Genomic DNA, 12,571 nt, shown 5'->3' on the forward strand with positions numbered 1-12,571 from the left:
TTCTGTCTCTCACAGTTGAAGTGTACCTCTGGTGCAAATTACTGACCTCTGTCATCATTTTAGGTGGGGGAACTTGCACAATCGGTGGCTGACTAAATACTTTTTTGCCCCACTGTACGTGTACATAACATTCTAAACATTAAAACTAAAACTTACATATTTTTTAAACTTGTATAATATTTTTTATTTTCTATTTTATATATTTTTAAAATTTTCTATTTTTGGTGCATTTTTATGTTTTTTAACTAATCACTACTGCTACTTTCATCGCTTTTCGCCTTCTAAGGCACACTTTCACCTGAAGGTTGGCTTGTTGCTGGCCTCTATTTAACGACGTCTGTCTCTGTCTACTTTTCAAAATGGATCTGAAGTGGGAGAGGCAGACGTCGCTCAAATGCTCTACAGCACGAGCGGTGAAGTTCTTTTTAGGGTGATTTTTTTCGACAAAATCGGCCACCCTCTGAAAATCACGGAGAATGTCCTTGATATCAGCCGATGGTATCACGGCCTCCTCCTCGCTGAATTGTTGCTGTACTGATGAGTGCTGCATCGCCTCCAACTCTTGCAGCTCTGCCGTCGGAAGCCATTGTGGGCATTCTGGGCTCAGCCAGTCAGAGCCAGCGGATTTCGTTATGTGGGCATTTTGCCGTACCACGGGCAGAAATATTGCTGTTAAGCGCCTTCGTAACTTGAATTTTTCGTTAAAAGGGGTATTGGTAAGTCGGGGTTCCACTGTACCTCAAACAGATTTCAGGAAATAAACTTGAATAAACATAAATAAAAACTGGCTTCCTGTGTGTTTCAGGAATGATTTTAAAGATTTTATTGTATGTTTTTAAATCACTTAATGAATTGCTGCTATTGCACATGCACATTTTTAAAGTTTGCCTTAAAACTCACTTTTAGTGTTTGGCTTTCAACCCACAGTGAGAGCTTTAGGTATTTAGCTGTTATCACCATTGAATGAATGCTGTTCTGAGGGTTATTTTCACCCGTGGACCATGTGTGGCACCAAAATGCCAAATTCGAAGCACGAGCGAGTGTTGCTCGGCCACCGCCCAAAACAAGTACATTTCTGTTGTTTTGGTGCATTTATTTTTTTCAGGTAGAGCTACGAATGGTAAGTGCATTTTTAAGAATTATTATTTTGCATTCATTTACATGACTGCTGAGACATAAGTATACCTTTCTTTGTCTGTTGTGCCAAGTGTGCTTTCCCTCACTCTTTGTCTGATCGACCACCGCTGTGTCATGACCGTCCCTGTCTGTTTTTGGTGCAGACGCATTTAATGTACACGTTTTTATTGTGTACATTTTGTACAATTGTATTTCCACTTTCTTCTTGGCAGCTGCACTGATCACTGTGTTCATCACGGCTTCTGTGCCACAAACAGCTACAGGAACACTGTGCAAACTTTTGTTCTTGTATGAAATCTACAATTGACGTATTAAAAGAAAAAGAAAAAAGAAATGTTTATATGCTGCACAGCATCCATTTATTTATTTTTTAAGATAGTGTTTCTGACACTGACGCATATATTTGCATACCTGTGCTTCAAACATGGCTGCGTTTCCCAGAGGAACCCACCCGAGGGATTAATAAAGTTTTATCTTATCTTCTGTCTGTTGAATTTCATTTTGGAGCATTTTGGCATCTATAAAAGATATGTGTTTTTCTTTTTTTTGAGGTATATTTTTGTGTTGCTGCTCTGCTATGTGTGCTTTATCTAAACCAGTTTAATGTCCACCACCGCCGGCCTTTAGTTCCTACTTAAATCTGTGCATTTGTTTGAATTTGAAAGTGGGAACGTTTTCTTCCTTTTGCTCTATGAAGGCAAGTGCAGGCAGGAGCCTCGCGGAGTGATACGTACTGCGCTTCAACATAATGTTACCGTATTGTGTGTGTATGACCTCTTTTAAGTTTTGTGGATATTATACATGGTTATGCTGAGGATATGTCGTGTAATTTCCACTGAAAATGCCTTTTCGTTAAACTGTCAGCGAGGAATTTGCATTTGCACTGTTACATTTTTATATAACTTTAATGCACATAAAAAACAGCTGCTTCTTTAAGTGAAAATACATTGATGGTTTTTCTTTGCACTAATAAAGTTGAGGAGTTGTAAAGTATTTTGTCTCGTGTCAATTATATCGTCAGTTATATCGTTATTGCAAATTTTCAAATGTATATTGTGATAAATATTTTTGGTCATATTGCTGCTCTACTAGTGAGCAAATATATGAAAAAAAACATAACGTAATGATTGATACTTATATAAAATCATGGCGTGATGTTAACAAATACACTGAAAGTAACCCTATAATGAGTTAAGTAACACCTTTTATAAATAATCGGCACTTTACACCTGGAATGAAAAGTGCCATGATATACGGCGCCCTCTCTAATGGAATACTTACCTGATGATCTGAGGCAAACTATAGGGGGTTGGTCTTCCTCGGTCTCTTGTGTTCTGGGGGCCTCTGGATGTCTGGAGTTTTGATCTCCTCCATACCTGCTTCATGCCCTGGAGGACGGGGCTGTGGCCCCCCCACACCCTCTAGCAGATCATTACATGAAGGAACCTTTTAAAAACAAGCGCGTCCATGCTCACAGGTGTGCACACGGGTGATCACACCCACAAACTACACCCTTTTTGGCTCCTACCTCAAAGCACACTGTGTTCTGTTGATCTTATGTGCTGCACAATAATGTTTAACATTTAGTATTTACTGTCATATTCCCATATATCATTGTGATGTTGTTTATTCTATTACTCTTGTTCTCTTCTGCTTGTTTTCTTTTTTCTTTCTCAGCAGGTGATCCAGGTGATTGATATATGCATTTTTTTCTTCTTTTTTTTCCTGCTCATTCTGTTGGTTTTTGCCCTTCTCCCCCGTCCCTCTTCTCAGCTGTTTCTCTTTCCCTCTTTCTTTCTCCCCTTCTTTCCCCCAGTCAAGTCTGTCCCGTATTCAGTAAGTGTAAATAAAATAAACAATAAGATAAGATAAGATAAGATAAGATAAGATAAGATAAGATAACCTTTATTAGTCCCACACGTGGGAAATTTGTTTTGTCACAGCAGGAAGTGGACAGTGCAAAAGTTATGAGGCAAAAATTTGAATACAATAAGAATAAATACAGTACACAACTGTACAGAATAGAATAAAATACTATATACAGTAGAATAAAATAAATATACAATAAGATAAAAATAGAATACAAATACAAATACTATATACAACTGAGTAAAAATACAACGATGACAGAAAGGATTATTGCACTTAGTATTATTGCATATGTATGGATGTGTGTGCTTGATCAGTTAAAGTCTTTGTTGTGGAGTCTGACAGCAGTGGGGAGGAAAGACCTGCGAAATCTCTCCGTCCCACACCGTGGGTGCCGCAGTCTCCCACTGAAGGAGCTGCTCAGTGCTGTCACAGTCTGCTGCATGGGGTGGGAGATGTTGTCCAACAGGGATGACAGCTTAGCCGCCGTTCTCCTGTCACTCACCACCTCCACTGGGTCCAGAGGGCATCCTAGAACAGAGCTGGCCCTTCGGATCAGCCTGTTCAGTCTCTTCCTGTCCCCATAAAAGGTGAATCAAATGGACCATTACGGCAAGGCTGGGATGGTCAGTTTGGTAAAGTAAATCCGTTGGGCATCTTTCTTTGCCTTTAGACAACAATTCTGATGGCAAAAGAGCCAAACGGGACAGGCAAAAAAAAAAAAAAAAAAAAAAAAAGGAACAGGTCAGTTTAATGTCAGAGTTTTCCACATATAACCTCTCTCATGCCGGAGGTTCTGGAACCGGTAATTTTGGATAGCTAGACGGAGGTGATGTGGGTGGGCTTGCCACGTCCTGAGTGAGGGCTTGGGTAAACGTGGCTAGCGGCGTTCCAATATTACTTCCGGAGAAAAGACAGGCTGCTGGGCAGAGTCTGCTGAGTCCATGGTATGGCTGGATTGTTACTGTTACAGTTCACTTTTGAAGACTGACGCACAGGACTCCAAAATTCAGATGGACACAGGGGAATTTATTTACAATCTTCACCAGGTGTATATACAAAGATTGCTGGGGTAGTGCTACATACAAGTTGTGATGGGGGACGGGGCTCCAGGGAATCCAGCTGGGAAAAAAAACACTTGCTCCTGTTCTTTTAATCCACCCTCGTGACCGGTCTGTCTTTCCAACACTCACCACTCGGGAAACACGGGAATTGGTCCAGGGAATCGATAAACAGAGCAAGTGCACATTAGTACAAAAATGTGAGACACGAGAGTAACTTTGCTGAGAACTTGACTTCGCTAACGTGAGTCACACACACAGCGATGAATAGCAGTCACTCCCTGGCTTAAATGCTGGCTGCACTAATGAGGCCCAGGTGTTTGTTCTTCAGAGCGCGGGCCAAGAGAGAAAGAAAGAGAGAGCGAAAGGCAAAAACTACTGATCAGCGCCCTGCTGATTCTCTGGGCCTTGACAATCTTGACACCCATACATCATGTGCACTGTGTTCAAGGCTTATTTTGAGAGGCACAATAACAAACTTTATGCTCCAAGTTTAACTTCACGGTATCATTCAAAACCAGCTCATAAGCTTTTGTATCTAATGCTATGCATCTGCCAACGTGTGATCTTGTCTGTTTTCTACTTTTGTATTGTCCCTCCTCTCAGGCCTAGTATTCTACCCTTTAATAGCAGGTGCTCTGGTTTCGCTGTAGCCATAACATGTCTGCAGTTCAGGCTCATGAAGTGAAACCACTGTTTCATAACAGCTGTTTCATGGCAATTTTCTAAATGGATCCTTTCTTCAGGAAAAAAAGCTTATCCCTACAGCTGAACATTAGCCAGCTGCCAACATAAAATGTAAATTAATTAACTCCCAAATAATTTGCAGTTGCTTGGATTTGAACTTCTGTAGCTCAGAAGTTTCATTTCACATTCGTTTTCTAAATGTGCTCTGCCACTCACAAATACTCTATTCTCAAAATCTTACTATATTTTGCAGCAATCTTTTTTTTTTTGCAAATCTTTGACCATGACAAATTTTACTTTACTGCAATGATGCTTTTGAGGTCACAAGCTCAGATGCATCACATGATCCAACAAACACAATCCATCCCTCAACATATGTTCCTGCAGCTTTTCGTCCAACACAGCGTCATCATCCAATAGCCCAAAATCTGTAAACTGGTTGGCCTATCTCTGCTTTCCAGTTTTACCCTAACAGTGTGCTGTTCAGTCAGCTTAGACAACTTCTGTTTACTGTCACTGTCCTGTCTTAGCTATAGAAGCGAGTAACCCCTCTACATATACTTTATCAACATCCTTCTGTTTCCATGTACACACTAGTGCTATCACATGCTTGACTGCAGTTACAACACTGCATGCAATTGATACATTTATATCTGAAGTGAGTGGTCCAGTGTCCCAGCGACAGTGGATACTTGCAATTTCTCTGAACAAATGGAAACGTTAGGGTTAGCAGTGGCGACTCTTTGTGTGCCGCATGCAAAAAACTCGTGTTTTTTTTCTTTTTCATCTACAATAACAGCGAAAGACAGAAACCCTAAGATGAGCGATCCAAACAATGTCTCTCTCACTGGGTCAATAGAACAACTGCCACAGGGCAGCTGTGATAAAAGAGAGAAAGGAAGTTTCTCCAACTCTCTGATCCAAGAAACCCAGCTTGGCCTTGATGGGCTCCCTCACTAGTTTTCACACAAATCACATGATTTACTGTATTCACCTACATCCATCAGCCACGTGTTACCTAAAACAGGTAGAATCATATAAAGAAGAATGAAGAAAATGTTAACAACTGGAAAAATGTCAAGTACAAAGTTAAAAAAAGAACCTTCAGAACCTTTCTTCGGTCCATAGGTGTGGAAGTGGACCACAACAACATTGAGGCTTGCCACCCTCTACCCTGAACAAATGACAGTGACAAATCGGCTGTCATTATGAGATCTGCTAACAGAAAACACAAAACAGCACTGATGAAACAAGGAAAGAAACTGAACGGATATGATGTCTTCATGAGTGAACATCTGACAGAATGAAATGAGGCCAGGAAAGCACGTTACTTCAGAAACATGGAGGAGCTGGACAAATACTGAGGTTCAACTGACACTGGAGGTATGAGTATTCATGTGATGTGACACACAACACAACACATGGCTCAGTCTAAAAGAACTTCATCTGCATCCAGCAACAATATCAATATAACTCCTTGGAATTCTGTTTCTGATCATCTGGAACGGACAACATTTCAATAATGTTCACGACTTAGAAAAAGATTTAAACCCAGAAAATAATTTCTTCTACAACATCAGCAATAACTGCTGCTACTTCAATGATGAACAGTTTAAACACACCATCAACACGGAAAACAAATGATCAATACTCCATTTTAATAGCATAATAATAATGGAGTGGATTTATATAGCGCTTTTCAAGGCACCCAAAGCACTTTACAATGCCACTATTCATTCACTCCCACATTCATACACTGGTGGAGGCAGCTACAGTTGTAGCCACAGCTGCCCTGGGGCAGACTGACAGAAGCGAGGCTGCCATATCGCGCCATCGGCCCCTCTGGCCAACACCAGCAGGCAAGTAGGGTAAAGTGTCTTGCCCAAGGACACAACGACCAGGACAGAGAGCCCAGGGATCGAACCGGCGACCTTCCCAACCTCCTGAACCACGGTCGCCCCGTACAAGTCTGTATGCCAGCTTCAACAATATAAAAGAATATTTAAATCGGTTGACAAATCCATTTGGAATTATTGTTTGAAAATGCTGAGAAAGGACTGGACTTTGCACTGGAGGGATATGATGTGAACTTAGAATGTATAGCAATTGAAATTTCTAAGGAAAAAGAGAAAAAAACACCTGGATCTAGTATTCAAGTATTTAATGACTTCATAGAAGATGTATTCTCTAAAACAAATCAAAAACTTATGTTTGTCTGTGGTGATTCTAACATTGACTTGTTGAATCCAAAAAAAGCATAAAATGACTGCAGAATTTCTAAACTCTACGTACAATTTGAGTTTACGTCCTAAAATGACCAGGCCTAGCAGACTTACACCTCATTGTGCCACTTTAAAATGACAATATTTTCACTAATAATATAGAAAACAACATTGTGAGCGGATTATTAGCTAATGATATCAGTGATCACCTACCAGTTTTTGCAGTTTATGACACTAATTACGAGAGAAATCAGCATGAAGAACAACTGAGATACAGACGTGTAAGGACAGAAGAAACTGAATGCACCCAAGAACGATAATAAACGATATGAAAATAAATATAAAAAATACAAAACTAAGTTGACCAATATTATACGCATATGTAGAAAGGAGTATTATAGTAAAACACTGATAAATAATAAACATAATATGAAGGGAATATAGGATGTTTTAAACAGTATCATTAAAAATAATTCTGATAACAAAGTTGTCCTCATTATTTTATTGACAGTGGCAATATAATGATAAACACTGCTGATGTGATCAACAGCTTTAATCATTAATTTGTAAATATTGGACCAAATCTGGCAGAACAAATTCTGCCATCTGTAGCCTGAGTGATACGAACCCTAACTCGATGTTCGTCACAGCAGTGGAGGAAAAAGAAATAACTGACAATGTAAATGTGTGTAAATATAAAACATCAACTGATTGTAATGATATTGACATGAAAATCATCAAGAAGGTCATAGAAGGAACCACTAACATGCATCTGCAACTTATCATTTCCGACTGGAAAAGTTTCAAACAAAATTAAAATGGCTAAAGTTGCGCCGCTGAATAAAACTGAGGATAGACACCACTTCACAAATTACAGGCCTGTTTCTTTACTACCAAAATTCTCCAAAATCCTAGAAAAACTGTTTAATAAACGACTAGACAAATTCTTAGATAAATATAAATTAGTCTCTGATCAAAAAGATCAACATCACTGGCATCAATCGAATCAATCGAGGAGATTACAAATGCTACAGATCAGAAACGGTATGCAGCTGGACTATTTCTGGATCTCAAGAAAGCATTTGATACAATCAATCATGACAGATTAATTAATAAACAGGGACCAGAGGAGTTGTACTGAAGTTTCAATTCAAATTCAGATTGAGGCAGTGTGCGGTTGTGAGCAGCAGGTGGCAGCAGAGTAAACAGTAACATATTTGCTGACAAAGCAGGCCGATGAAGGCTGAGTCCAGAATCACTCACTAATTATGAAATGGTGGAACACACATGGAGTTCCCATTTAACAGTGATGTTCAATATATAGTGAGTGTTATTCTTAGAACAACTTTTTGTGATTATGTGTAGATTTTTGTTTATTAGTAAGATAAATATTAGATTTCCCGACAACAGTGATGTCGTGGAAAGTTAATTATCTTTTTATGCACCAGTTTAAGTAAGAATTTAACTGTGATTCAGTGTCTGAGCTGTAAGCTGTGAGCTCATGAGCAAAACTAAAAAAAAACAAACACTTTGGGACAATACTGTGGTTATTGCTCGTTACAGATCAACACAGGGTAATCATTCTGGTCACCAGCTTGGTCAAACCTGCCATGGGATGGTAGCCAATGTAGTTGTTGGCTGACTTGCCAAAAATGCTGTTTATTTGCCAAAGGCAAACGTGTTTTGTCTCGTCAGACTTCATCCAGTCCAATAAACGACAAAGTCAACAGCAGAATAAGCTGTTATAAGAAAGTTATATATTTAAAAACCTCTCTGGTTACTCTGGTATGAATAACTCTGAATCACTTCATGGTAAATAACACTATCTGCAAAACACTGAAAGAATTCCAGATGACAAGTTTGTAGTTCAACATACAAGTGACGACCTTTGACCTTCATCAGGTTTTATTTAATTGTGTCAGAGAAACTCAAACGTGCTCTTCATGCAGCTGAGTACATCAAGTGTTTAAAACAGAAGCTGTGCAGGTCTGAGATCAGCAGCTCTCTGAAACACCAAACTGAGGTCCTGTTAATGCTGATATACAGTGACACAGTTACAGGGGTGAGTAATCCTTTTGTTTTTTTGTCTTTAACTTTATCAATAAAACAGCTGCAGCTTTCACTACAGCACGTGTGGCACTTTAACCTTTGCACTGTTTCCATCAGTTCATTTTGCAGTTAACACGTGAACATGTTGGATGATCTGTCTGCTGTCACTGGTGGTGCTGAGGTCTGAATCTGAGGGCAGCTCCTGTAATCACAAAGAGAACAGAACCATCACAAACTCAAATATAAAGTTTATCTCTTAAATCATGTGGAGACTGAAAACATGCTGTTGTTTGCACATATTTAATATTCAGCTCTGCACAGGAGCTCAAGCAGGATGCAGCCTGTTGCATTTACAGTATAATACTTGTGATAAAAGTACAGTAATGATAATTAGTGACTGAGCAGCTCGGGGCGTTTCTCTTGTTTTCTTTTGTCAGGGTAAATCCATTCGCCTGCACAGATTAGCTAAACTAACTTTACAAAACAAGTTTCCCCGACAGCCGAGTGCTCATCTTAGCTAGCTAGGTCTCAGGACTTAGCTTAGGTAGTTATGGATTAGTTTACAAACACATTTAACTTACCGAAAAATAGTAATGTGCGGATCGATCCTGAAATATCGATTCCTCCGATACCAATCATTTATGTTCTAGAATCGATTCTCACAACAAATAAAACACTGAAAAAGCCAAACAATAATATTTTTAAGTTATCAGAGTGACTTGTATATCATGTTTAACCCGAGTAGTGAAAGACCGCGGGGGTTTGAAGACGATGTGTCGGCTCAGATATTTGAACTTTCCACAGCTACATTCTCACCTGAAAATATGTTAAAAGTTTTTTTGCGACCCAGAAAGAGAAATAAGAGTGATATTAAAACTAAGTCGCTGCCGCCATTGTTGGAAACCAGAATTGGCTGGGCCGCGCTATGAATTCTGCGATATGGTTTTTCAATTTTGTTGTCCGGGTGGAAAATCGGGAGAAATTCGGGAGAATGGTGGCTCCGGGAGATTTTCGGGAGGGGCACTGAAATTCGGTATTCTCCTGGAAAAATCGGGAGGGTTGGCATGTATGGTTGTGGCAACATCACTAACCTTGTCAAACACCTCAGAGTAAATCATATCACAGAATATGATGAGCCTATGTTGAGACGAACTGAAGAGGAGGAGAGGGACAGGTGCTGCTAGGGCGAGACAGACGTCTCTCACGGAGTCCTTTACTGCTGCAGGCAGGCAAGGTGTTCAAATAGCGCACAACTTCAGTTTTTTTATTTCTATATGATGAACTCTGCATTACTAAGTGATAAGAACAAGTAATCTGATGTCCTGTAATCATTATGATGCTATAATTTGAGATACAATAAATAAAATAAGTTTTTGTACAAAGTATCAGTATCGGATCAGTATCGTTGATACCACCCTGGATATTACTTGGTATCGGATCGGAAAGGAAATCAGTGGTATCGCACATCACTACCGAAAAAGTGCAGCGCGGCCTCGGGTCCTTCTGTCGGGTAGTCCAGTTTACTGAAGAACACCTCAGGCTTTCAGGTTAAAACACTCGGTCATGTTTTCGTAGCGTAAACGCTGGCCGTCCTCTCAGAGCCTACGCTCTATCTGCTATTCCCGAACAGAGATACGCAAGTTTCTCCGTGACTGCAGCTGTCAGTCAAAGCTGTCATGATGACGTTTCACCCCAATTTAACATCGCCGCGGTAGGAATTAGAATCATTAGAATTAGAATCTGACCCCAGTCCCATCCGCTAACATGGAGGAGGCGGGGTTTATGACCTCGATAGAAACGTTTTGGCTTCATTTTTGGGGAGCTGTCGCGTCGTCCATGTTATCTACTGTAATTTGTCTGTAGAGCTGGTCTATGGGGTTAACAGCACAAAGCTGTGTTGGACTGGGAACAGGAGCTTGCATCGCTCCAGGACCTCTTTGGGGAACTGGTCGTGTACACTAAAGTCTGTTTCTTTCGGCTCCCTTCAGTGAGCTGGGTCACATTCTCAGTTAGAGACTTGACAAAGTCCCTTAGTGAGTGAGCCTCTGGATGTTGGCAAATTCCTTAGTCGGTGGTGGTGTTGTTCTGGGGGAGATCCTGGGTGACTTCTCCTAGAAGACAGCATCTTGTTCTTGGCTGGGGAAGAGGAACTCAGGCCTTCTTAGTGACTAGTGTTGAAACACCAGTCACTGTATTCCTGGAGAGCATATAAATTCTTCTTGCTGTTCTCCAGGGTTTTGGAAATGATTAATGCAGATGTGTGTTGTCCGTCAATTGTTTGGTGTAATTTAAGCTTCAAAAAGTGCTTGTTTAATTTGTTTAATGTTGAGCTTTCTGAGCCATGTCTCCAGCCTCTGACCTCACCTACAGCATTTCGGCTTCTGGTTTAAATCACTAGAACAGGCTTTAAGGAGTGATACATTTATGGTCAATATGTACGGAGGAAGACAAAAGAAAACTAAAGTGGTGCTTTAAAGTGTGTGTGTGTGTGTGTGTGTGTGTGTGGGGGGGGGGGGGGGGGGGGGTCTATCCCAGGGGACATAGGGTGAGATGTTGCAGCGCATATTTGTTCACCTGTACTTTGAAGATAGCTGCTCGTCTGTCCCTCAGCGTACTTTTTTGATTTGGAGCATGTTAACATGTAGACCTACAAAAGGTGCGTGCTTTATATTATTATATTTATGTTTTTGTGTGGCCACTGTGCTTAATCGAAACCAGTTTCCTGTCCATCAAATTTGGGCACCCGTCTGTGCTTTTTGTAGGAGAAATCTTTTTCATTTTACTTTACAAAGGCAAGTGCAACGCAACTTAGTGATGAACTGTCTTTGTTGATTATGCACTAACTTATGTTAATGGTAAATGCCATGTAATTTCTCTAATTTTGTGTTGTGGTTTGTGATGGCTGCCAAGCTGTGAGTCTGCCTTCATTTTGTTGCCATGCCAACTGCTGTTTCTTTGAAAATGTAGCTGCCGTGTAAAGTTTGATTATTTTATTCAGCATTACTGTTCATATTTGTTTTTGTTTGTCCACCTTTCGTTCAAATATGATTTTTGGTAAATTGACTGGTTCCCTTATTTCCCTGTTCTACTCGACCTGAGCACTCAAAGCTCTTTATACAACATGCTTCATTCACCCAATCACTTTTTTTCTACTTAAGAGCTTTCTATCGAAAATCACACATAATTATATTCAGATATACGCATCGGAGAGCTCAGATATCTTACCCGAGGATATTGGGCATGACAAATATCCTGGAACAGCCAGTGATTGAACCATGAACCTTCCGATTGGTATATTTCTCGGTCTACCAACAGCTACAGCTACCACCGTTTTGGGCTCTATATCTACAAACGGTAAGTGAGCTTTTTATTTATTTATTTTTAATTTTTTTATTCTATGTTTGTGGGTTCTTGTTGTTAGGTCTTGTTAAAGATCTAATCATCTTGCACAATGACAATCATATTAATTCACAATTCTGTAACACATGTGTTGCCAAGTGGCATTAACTGCACTTAAACCCAATGTAAAATCAGGTGCCAGTGTCT

The sequence above is a fragment of the Aulonocara stuartgranti genome (genome assembly GCF_965226115.1).
Source record: "Aulonocara stuartgranti genome assembly, chromosome: 18".
NCBI classification, from domain to species: domain Eukaryota; kingdom Metazoa; phylum Chordata; class Actinopteri; order Cichliformes; family Cichlidae; genus Aulonocara; species Aulonocara stuartgranti.